The sequence below is a fragment of the Schistocerca cancellata genome, chromosome 8 (genome assembly GCF_023864275.1).
Source record: "Schistocerca cancellata isolate TAMUIC-IGC-003103 chromosome 8, iqSchCanc2.1, whole genome shotgun sequence".
NCBI classification, from domain to species: domain Eukaryota; kingdom Metazoa; phylum Arthropoda; class Insecta; order Orthoptera; family Acrididae; genus Schistocerca; species Schistocerca cancellata.
In genome coordinates, this window is record NC_064633.1 from 262,208,204 (window position 1) to 262,219,772 (window position 11,569).

The window sequence follows — 11,569 nt, forward strand, 5'->3', positions numbered from 1 at the left end:
CAAAATAATGCAAAACAAATATTTTTTATTAATATTTCAGGGAAAGGCATGAAATGGAATGACAAAGGAAGATCTGAGATCGCAAATAAATTTCTAAGAAAGAACTGTGCATAGAGCATCCATGAGGACTCAGCAAATAATTTTCCATGATGGTGTTGTAATTAAGATGTAGAGGTAAATATGTGGCGTTCATAATATGTGAAACGTGACAAGAACGTTACTACTTTCTCTGTTCTTAGAGTGAATACACTCCTGGAACTGGAAAAAAGAACACATTTACACCGGTGTGTCAGACCCACCATACTTGCTCCGGACACTGCGAGAGGGCTGTACAAGCAATGATCACACGCACGGCACAGCGGACACACCAGGAACCGCGGTGTTGGCAGTCGAATGGCGCTAGCTGCGCCGCATTTGTGCACCGCCGCCGTCAGTGTCAGCCAGTTTGCCGTGGCATACGGAGCTCCATCGCAGTCTTTAAAACTGGTAGCATGCCGCGACAGCGTGGACGTGAACCGTATGTGCAGTTGACGGACTTTGAGCGAGGGCGTATAGTTGGCATGCGGGAGGCCGGGTGGACGTACCGCCGAATTGCTCAACACGTGGGGCGTGAGGTCTCCACAGTACATCGATGTTGTCGCCAGTGGTCGGCGGAAGGTGCACGTGCCCGTCGACCTGGGACCGGACCGCAGCGACGCACGGATGCACGCCAAGACCGTAGGATCCTACGCAGTGCCGTAGGGGACCGCACCGCCACTTTCCAGCAAATTAGGGACACTGTTGCTCCTGGGGTATCGGCGAGGACCATTCGCAACCGTCTCCATGAAGCTGGGCTACGGTCTCGCACACCGTTAGGCCGTCTTCCGCTCACGCCCCAACATCGTGCAGCCCGCCTCCAGTGGTCTACATCTACATCTACATCTACATTTATACTCCGCAAGCCACCCAACGGTGTGTGGCGGAGGGCACTTTACGTGCCACTGTCATTATCTCCCTTTCCTGTTCCAGTCGCGTATGGTTCGCGGGAAGAACGACTGTCTGAAAGCCTCTGTGCGCGCTCTAATCTCTCTAATTTTACATTCGTGATCTCCTCGGGAGGTATAAGTAGGGGGAAGCAATATATTCGATACCTCATCCAGAAACGCACCCTCTCGAAACCTGGCGAGCAAGCTACACCGCGATGCAGAGCGCCTCTCTTGCAGAGTCTGCCACTTGAGTTTGTTAAACATCTCCGTAACGCTATCACGGTTACCAAATAACCCTGTGACGAAACGCGCCGCTCTTCTTTGGATCTTCTCTATCTCCTCCGTCAACCCGATCTGGTACGGATCCCACACTGATGAGCAATACTCAAGTATAGGTCGAACGAGTGTTTTGTAAGCCACCTCCTTTGTTGATGGACTACATTTTCTAAGGACTCTCCCAATGAATCTCAACCTGGTACCCGCCTTACCAACAATTAATTTTATATGATCATTCCACTTCAAATCGTTCCGCACGCATACTCCCAGATATTTTACAGAAGTAACTGCTACCAGTGTTTGTTCCGCTATCATATAATCATACAATAAAGGATCCTTCTTTCTATGTATTCGCAATACATTACATTTGTCTATGTTAAGGGTCAGTTGCCACTCCCTGCACCAAGTGCCTATCCGCTGCAGATCTTCCTGCATTTCGCTACAATTTTCTAATGCTGCAACTTCTCTGTATACTACAGCATCATCCGCGAAAAGCCGCATGGAACTTCCGACACTATCTACTAGGTCATTTATATATATTGTGAAAAGCAATGGTCCCATAACACTCCCCTGTGGCACGCCAGAGGTTACTTTAACGTCTGTAGATGTCTCTCCATTGAGAACAACATGCTGTGTTCTGTTTGCTAAAAACTCTTCAATCCAGCCACACAGCTGGTCTGATATTCCGTAGGCTCTTACTTTGTTTATCAGGCGACAGTGCGGAACTGTATCGAACGCCTTCCGGAAGTCAAGGAAAATGGCATCTACCTGGGAGCCTGTATCTAATATTTTCTGGGTCTCATGAACAAATAAAGCGAGTTGGGTTTCACACGATCGCTGTTTCCGGAATCCATGTTGATTCCTACATAGTAGATTCTGAGTTTCCAAAAACGACATGATACTCGAGCAAAAGACATGTTCTAAAATTCTACAACAGATCGACGTCAGAGAGATAGGTCTATAGTTTTGCGCATCTGCTCGACGACCCTTCTTGAAGACTGGGACTACCTGTGCTCTTTTCCAATCATTTGGAACCTTCCGTTCCTCTAGAGACTTGCGGTACACGGCTGTTAGAAGGGGGGCAAGTTCTTTCGCGTACTCTGTGTAGAATCGAATTGGTATCCCGTCAGGCGACAGGCGTAAATGGAGGGACGAATGGAGACGTGTCGTCTTCAGCGATGAGAGTCGCTTCTGCCTTGGTGCCAATGATGGTCGTATGCGTGTTTGGCGCCGTGCAGGTGAGCGCCACAATCAGGACTGCATACGACCGAGGCACACAGGGCCAACACCCGGCATCATGGTGTGGGGAGCGATCTCCTACACTAGCCGTACACCACTGGTGATCGTCGAGGGGACTCTGAATAGTGCACGGTACATCCAAACCGTCATCGAACCCATCGTTCTACCATTCCTAGACCGGCAAGGGAATTTGCTGTTCCAACAGGACAATGCACGTCCGCATGTATCCCGTGCCACCCAACGTGCTCTAGAAGATGTAAGTCAACTACCCTGGCCAGCAAGATCTCCGGATCTGTCCCCCATTGAGCATGTTTGGGACTGGATGAAGCGTCGTCTCACGCGGTCTGCACGTCCAGCACGAACTCTGGTCCAACTGAGGCGCCAGGTGGAAATGGCATGGCAAGCCGTTCCACAGGACTACATCCAGCATCTCTACGATCGTCTCCATGGGAGAATAGCAGCCTGCATTGCTGCGAAAGGTGGATATACACTGTACTAGTGCCGACATTGTGCATGCTCTGTTGCCTGTGTCTATGTGCCTGTGGTTCTGTCAGTGTGATCATGTGATGTATCTGACCCCAGGAATGTGTCAATAAAGTTTCCCCTTCCTGGGACAATGAATTCACGGTGTTCTTATTTCGATTTCCAGGACTGTATAAGCTCACCCTTTGGAAATTGGCAACTATAAAATAATAAAAAATCTGACTTTATGTACGAAGCTCTTGTGTACGCATTTAAAACGCTTCCTGGAAAATTATTTGTACACCAAAATTTTCTTTACCTTCCCTTTTCATATCTTTTATGAAAATACCAATAAATACAATAAATGTATCATTATTTCAAATTATTTGCAGTGCGAGTAACGTAAAAATAGGAAATGAAAAATGTTCTTCAGAGGGACAGTTGCCCACGACCGTTCGATTGTCCTTCCGTACTCATATCCAATGCACCAACCGCTACCTGGAACCTATGATCACGTAAATGGCGCAGTGGCGCAGTCTCGCCCGACCTGCATCACAGTGCTGCTTTTTATTTACACTTCGGCGTCTGGAACACCCACTTCAGGCACTTTCATGTCTGGCCAAGCCCTGCATATAACATAACTTTGGACGAAATCAGTGATGACGAGTAGGCGCGGTTCTCCTTGTAAGTCAGAGACATCTCGCTCTGCAACTCAAGTCTCCGATTAATGCCTCAAGCCCTGAAAGAAGTGTCGTCTGTGGTGGCCCCAGAGTAAGCGTGTTTTAACTGCGAAACTTAGTAGGTTCTACCAGCATCACAATTTCGCCGATCAGCTGCAAGATATCCAACTAACGATAATTTAGTAAACAAGCTACTCTTACATATTTTGTCCTGGTCAACCAATAAGGTGTAATACTCCTCTGGTGTGGGAAAAAGCACAAAATCTCTACATGACAGAACTTCAATGAAGGCCAACATAAAAGACGTTCAAGAACACACTTGAAGGTTTCACCCCCGCTATCTAAATACCCTCTAGGACAGTAGGAACGGCACATCATGAACGAATTATCCGGAGGGGAGGGAAATCGGTTGATGTGATCTACTTTTAAAGGCATAGGGTCTAAGAATAACAACAGTTTCAGAAAAAAGTGGTAGATTTTTTTCAAGATAAACAGCTTCTCACAAATTGAGCAAGTCAATAACTTGTTGGTTCATGTCAAGGTCTTATGTACTGATAAAGTTATTGGATGCCCTTCTGAGGAATATCGTCAAAAATTATGTCCTGGACCGTTAAATCGTCAAAATCGCGAGCTTGCTGAAGGTCCAAGCCCATAATGGTCCGAACGTTCTAAATTGGGGGGGAGATTCGGTGACCTTGCTGGCCGAGGTATGGTTTGGCAAGCACGAAGACAAGAAGTAGAAACTCTCGTCATGTGCGAGTGGGCATTATCTTGCTGAAATGTAAACCAAAGATGGCGTTTGATGAAGGGCAACGAAACGCGGTGTAGAATGTCGTCTATATGTGTGTGCTGTGCTGTAAGGGTGCCGCAGATGAAAAGCAAAGGGGTCCTTGTATGAAAAGAATTGGCCCCACTGATCATCACTCGTGGCTGTCAGATCACAAGACGGGCAACAGTCACGTTGGTATCCCATCACTGTCCGGTTGTTTCAGCATGTCTTTGGCCTGGTAGCTCATTGACTGGTGCAGAATTGTCTTCACTGATGAATTCCGCGTCGAATTGAGCCCCAATGGCCAGCGGAGACGTTCTGGAGATACCCCAGACAGCAGTGCGATACCAACCTGACTGTCGCTTGCCATACAGCCTGGAAGCGAGGAGTGATGGTCTGGGGTGTCTATCCTTTTCGTAGGAGGACCTCTTTAGTTGTCATCCGAGGCAACCTTTACAATGACGAAGTTCTATACCCAGTTTTATTGCATATATGGCCACACTGGGCTTCTGTTTCAGCCTTCGAGAGTTTCTAACTGCTTATCTTCCTGCTTGCCAAACCCTACCTTGGCCGCCAAGTCCTGTATCTTTCTCCATTTGAGGAATTTTGGAGCATTTTAGGCAGAACCCTACAACAAATTCGAACTTTGACAATGTAATGCACCAATTGAACAGAATTTCACATAAAATAGCTAACAAGGACATTAAAGAATGTCAATCAATGCCAAGCTTAACAACACCTTAATAATGACCAGAGGTGGACCAACATAGATTAACTCAATTTGTGAAGCTCTTCCTCTTGAATAAATCATCCATAATTTTCTGAAATTGTAAGCATTTGTTTGTCTTTACATATATGTTACAGTACCGATTTCTGTTCCATGCGGATAATTCCTTCCTGGTACATCGTTTTCTTCCTTATATTGTAATTACTATGTGCCACACAGAGATTCCCTTAATAAAACTAGAATAAACATTCCAAATTCGCCGGCCGCTATGGCCGAGCGGTTCTAGGCGCTTCAGTCCAGAACCGCGCTGCTGCTACGGTTGCAGGTGTGAATCCTGCCTCGGGCATGGATGTGTGTGATGTCCTTAGGTTAGTTAGGATTAAGTAGTTCTAAGTGTAGGGGTCTGATGACGCCAGACGTTAAGACCCATAGTGCTTAGAGCTATTCTACTTCCTCCACTGGTATAAACAACTGCTCCCAAACTTTGTGCTGCACGCTCTCCCCTGTCTTACAGAGTCTCATCGTAGCTAAAAAGAATTCTTTTCGCTTCTCACACAGTGAAATGTTATGGGGCATTGCCTGTTCTCATTCCATGCTCCTGCTGGTGTGCTCTACACCAGCTCTGAGAATGGCTTTAAGCAGGAAACATCTTTACAACTATTTAATCCCCGTAAGTATAATTGCCCTTTTATGAGGCAACTAAACGCCTCAAGGCTGCTGTATTTTACAACACTCTCTCACTGTATCAAGAGAAAAGGATATATAAAAACAACTATAATCGCAATCATTGGCAGTACTGAACATTGTTTGTAGTTATCATGCTTTGGTTTTAAGATAAGACCATCTGCGTTTTGATTGAAATTGCCTAATATGCGACCTCCAGCCAAGTTGCTAAGGCCTTCAGCCTGTTTAGATTGAAGATTTAGAAAGTATTCTTGGGTGAAACCTTCAGAAGAACCTTGTATTTAAATTTCTTGCTTAGGCCTTCTGTCTTGAATTTTGAGTGTGGCCTTCAGCCGATATAAAGTTAATAAAAGGAGTTCGAGTAAAGTATTGCGTCCTTGTGGTAATACTGTGTGTTGGTGAATAAAGTCTGTATGTTGAATGAAACTGACAGCAACTTATTTTGGCCCCTTTCCACAACCTAACCCGCTCTGTCCTGCTAGCCCAGGCGTATCAGAGTCCTCCGTCAAGGACATAGCTACTCCGAATCTCATCCATTCATTCGTTCATCGTATATCACATGAAGAAGGAGAACCTTCAGTGGCAGGGAACGAGTTACATTATACATCAATGACAGACAACGAAATCATTAAGCTTAACAACTACCAGGTTTGTTACGAAAACGGAAATTTTTGTTTACTGAAATGATTTTAGTTATTCGTCTACAACGATGCTACCTCCTACAAAGTAGTTCCCATTAAGTATTGCAAACATATTGTGCGAGATAGTTCCAGTCCCCTTAAACCTTCTGGAACTCGTTCTTTGGGATAGATTTTAGCTCTCTCATGCATACGTTTTTAAATCATATCCGTACATGTACAATCTGGAAAGGAAAATGCTAAGCCTCAATCTAGACATAGTGCGGGCAAGTGAAATGAAACTGAATGTTGACAGAGATTTCTGGTAAGATGAGTATAAAATAATGTCAGCAACAGGAAAAAATGGTATAACGGGAATAAGATTCGTTATGAGTCTGAAAGTAGTACAGAGAGTGAGTTACTGTGAACAGTTCAGTGTTCTCATCAGAATCGACAGCAAAACCATCATCGATAGCGACAAATCAGGTACACATGCCGACGCCGCAAGCAGAAGATGGAGAGCCAGACAAAGTACATGCGGGGTAATGCACGGGTAATGCAATACGTAAAGGGAGATGAAATTTAGTAGGCATTGGGGATTCCAATCCGGTTTTAGGAGAAAGAGTAGAAGCGAGGCTTACGGGAGAATATGGGCTAGGTACAAGAAATGAGAGAGAAGAAAGAATAATATAGGTCTGCAACAACTTTCAGCTAATAACAGTGAATACTCTGTTCAAGAATTACAAGAGAGAGAAGGCTGGATGATACGGGAAGATTTCAATTAGATTACACCATGGTCAGGCAGAGATTTAGAAGCCAAAAGCTGGATTGTAAGGCGTACCCAGGAGCGGATTTAGACTAAGTTCACAATTTATTACTTGTGAAGAGTAGGCTGATGTTTAAAAGGCTACTTGGAGGGAACCAAAGTCCAAAGAAGTGATATACGAAAGTACTAAGAAATGAACAGCTACGCTTGAAGTTATAGATACTGTGATAGGTAGTACAGTTTAAGAGGAGTGGACATGTGGAAAAAGAGTATTCACGAAAGCTGGAAAGAAAAAGGTACGTATAAGAAAGGTTAAGTGCAAAGGAACCAAGGGTAACTGAAGAAATATTTCAGATGACCGACGGATGAAGGAAGTACAAACAAATTGAGTAAATTTATAAACACAGAAATAAAAGTCACTTAGGGTAAAGTAAACAGAAAATTCACTAAGCTAAGGCGAAATGGCTGTATGTAAAATGCAAAAAAATTTAAGAAGAAGTGATTGTCAGAAGAACTAACTCAACACACAGAAATGTGTAAACAACCTTCGGTGAAATTAAAAGGAAGGTTGGTAACGTTAAGTGGTAACGTTAAGAGTGCAAGGGAATTTCACTGTTAAAAGAAGAGGTGAAAAGAGTACACTGAAAGCATCTGCGAGCGGGAGAACTTATCTGATATGACCGAAGAAGAAACAGGAGTCCATATAGAGGAAATAGGGGATCCAGTAACAGAATCAAAATTTAAAAGGGCTTTGAAGGACTTATGATCATATAAGTCAGAAGGGATACATAATATTCTATCAGAATTTCTAAAATCATTTGGCGAAATGACCACAAAATGGCTGTTCACGTTGTTGTGTAGAATACGTGAGACCGGAGATGTACCATCGGACTTTCGGAGAAAACATCATCCAAACAAATCCGAAAATTTCAAGAGCCGACACGTGTGAGAGTTATCGCACTATCGGATTAACAGCTCATCTATTCAGGTCGCTGACAAGAATAGTATTCAGAAGAATTGAACAGAAATTTAGGATCTGTTAGATGGCGATCAGTTAGGCTTTAGAAAAAGGATCCAGAGAGGCTGTTGTTGCGTTTCGTCCTGGAAGCAAGACTAAAGAGAACTCAAGACACGTCAATAGGACTTGTTCATCTCAAGAAAGTGTTCCACAATGTCAGATGGAGCAAATGTTCGAAATTATGAGAAAAATAAGGTTAAGCTTTAGGGAAATAGGCAGCATGTACAAGAACCAAGAGGAAGCAATAAGCCTGAAAGAGCAAGACCGAAGAGCTCGGAGTAAAAAGCGTGTAAGGCAGCGATGTTCAATCTACGCATGGAAGAAGCAATGTCGGAAATAAAAGAAAGGTTCAAGAGAGGAATTAAAATTCGTAGTGAAAGGATATCAATGATAAGATTCACTGATGACATTACTAACCTCAGTAAACGTGAAGAAGAATTACTAGATGTGTTGAATGGAATGAACAATTTAATGAGTACAGACTAAGGATTGTTGGTAGATGGAAGACAGAAGAAAATAGTAAGAAGTAGCAGAAATTTGAACAGCGAGACACTTAGCCTCACGAAGTAGATGTAGCCTCACGAAGTAGATGTAGTCAAGGCATTCTGGTACCTAGGCAGCAAAATATGCCATGACGGACGGAGCAAGGAGGACGCAAAAAGTAGAATATCACTGGGAAAGTGGCATTCCTGGCCAATAGAAGTGAACTAGTACAAAACGTAGGCCTTAATTTGAGGAAGAATTTTCTGAGAGTACAACATCGGAGCACAGCAATGTATGACAGTGAAGAAAAAGCAGAACAGAAGAGGATCGAAGCATTTGAGATGTTGTGCTACAGAAGAATGTTGAAAATTGTGTGGACTGATAAGGTAAGGAGTGAGGAGGTTCTCCACAGAATCGGAGAGGAACGGAGTATGTGGAAAATACTGACAAGAAGAAGGGACACGATGATAGGACATATGTTAAGACATCAGGGAATGACTTCCATGCTACTAGAGGAAGCTGTAGAGGATAAAAACTGTAAAGGAAGTCAGGGATTGGAACACATTCAGGAAATAATAGAGGTCATAGGTAGGAAGTTTTGCTCCGAGATGAGGAGTTGAGAGAAGAAGAAAAATCACTTGTCACTACGTCTGCCGAATGTGGAAGCTGGCGCATTATAAACTATTTTTTCTGGTCAAATAATCACTAAAAACAAAAGAAATGTCAGCAGTCGTATTAGCGTGATGCAAAAGTCCTGAACTGTTCAAAATAGGTAATCGTTGTGGTCGTCTGATGCAGAGGTCCATTTTGAAATATGTACCAGAACGGTGTGCTCCAAAACAATTGTAGCAGCACCACTTTCCACAGATATTCACGATAGTAACTCGTAAAAAGCCGAACACCTTCACCCATTGCAAGATGTTACCAAACTTCCCCTTGTCAAAGTTCTTTGAAGAACCTCCTCATTACTTACGTTATCAGACCATCTAATTTTCAACATTCTTTCCTAGCACCACATCTCAAATGCTTCGATTATCTTCTTTTCCGATTTTTCCTACGTCCATGTTCCACTACCATACAATGTTGTGCTCCAAACGTACATATCAGAAATTTCTTCCTGAACTTAAGACCTACTTTTGATACTAAACGACTTTTCTTGGCCAGGAATGCCCTCTTTGACAGTGCTAGTTTGCTTTTTACGTCTTTAGGATCCTAAAGTTGTTAAAAATGATTCTTCGTTCGTCTATGCTCCAGGTGGTTTTCAGTCTTGGGTTGGCTGTGATCATAATGCTTCGAAGCTTCAGTATATAATCAAAGTGAAGAAAGTTTTGAGTTTCACTGTCAAAGGCATAACGCATTCCTTTTGTAGTAAAGACTGCACCAGCTTTCTTCAAGATCTTCGTCAGAAGATCTTGAGTGCGATGCTTTCAACAAATATTTTCATCTGCATTCAGTCAGGAGAATTTATAATAGCGTCAGCATTTATTCTATTTACTGGCCAGAGTGGCCGAGCGGTTCTAGGCACTACAGTCTGGAGCCGCGCAACCACTAGGGTCGCAGGTTCGAATCCTGCCCAGGGCATGGATGTGTGTGATGTCCTTAGCTTAGTTAGATTTAAGTAGTTCTAAGTTCTAGGGGACGGATGACATCACACGTTAAGTCCTATAGTGCTCAGAGCCATTTGAGTGAATTTATTCGATCACCAGATGATAAAATAAATGCTTTGACGAGAGTTTTGTTCGTGGTAAAGTGCTGTAATTTGATGAAAGTACCTGTTTTAAGTCACGAGCCCCTAAAGTACATTACTTCACTGGTTAAATCATTTACATATCATGGCTTTCAAAAGGACAACCTTTTCATCTCCAAAAACAAAATTTAGAGTTATCGTTAATGCCTAGTTGTAGATCACAGTTACACAACTACAAATGCTGTTAGGAGAAAACTTATCCTTACAAATTTTCAGCACCTTCACATGCAGCTTTAAGTAGCAGGTCACTGAGATTCTTTTAGACTAAATAAAAGTAATTACCCATAGAATCCTACAGAACTTGGTGCACAATTCGTTGTTTGTTAACAGTAGGGGACAATGTTGTTCCATTGTTTCTGTCACAAAGAAATCATTGCTGATATTTTCCGGTTTATTGTCGTCAACTGTTAGTTAAAGAAATTTTCTACTTAGTTTCAAGTTTTCATTATTGTTTTTCGAAGTATCTGACTGAATTGTATGCCTTGTATCACAGTAAATCGGCTCTTATAGGTAGGTACAATTTTGGAAAGGCGGTGTGTCTTTGATTAATGTTATTTCATATTTGTGTATTCGGGGTTTATATTCTAAGAGCTGTTCATTAATAGAAGTTATGTACTTACTGAGTTTTTTAATCGCCATTTACAAGGTTTAATAATTCATATCATAGTTGGAAGTTCATATTATCTTGATAAGGTTGAAATATTTTAACTGGATTACACAAAAATTTCGTGCGCATATTTACGTTGATCAAAACAGGATTTAACTTGTATACCAAGTGGATGATTCATTTTGTATTTGTTATCTAAAGTCTTAGAAACTGATATGAGTTTGACACTTTCTATGTCCATGAGTTAGTTACAGAGTTTGTAGTTACAGCTTGGTTTCATGTGGATCACCTCACACTGTTAAAATGTTATTTGTTGTATCATGATGTCGTCAATAATTGTAATATGAAGGACAGGGTATGTGTTATTCATTCTGTGAAGGTTAGGATAAGTTATTTGGATTTCAATATTGAGGTTTTAATTTCTGTGCAATAAATTACTCTACTCAAAATGTGTAATGTCAGTTCGGCCTAGTACATCACCGTTTCCTCCTCGCTCGCAGTACTTCAGAAACACTACCTTAAAAACGAA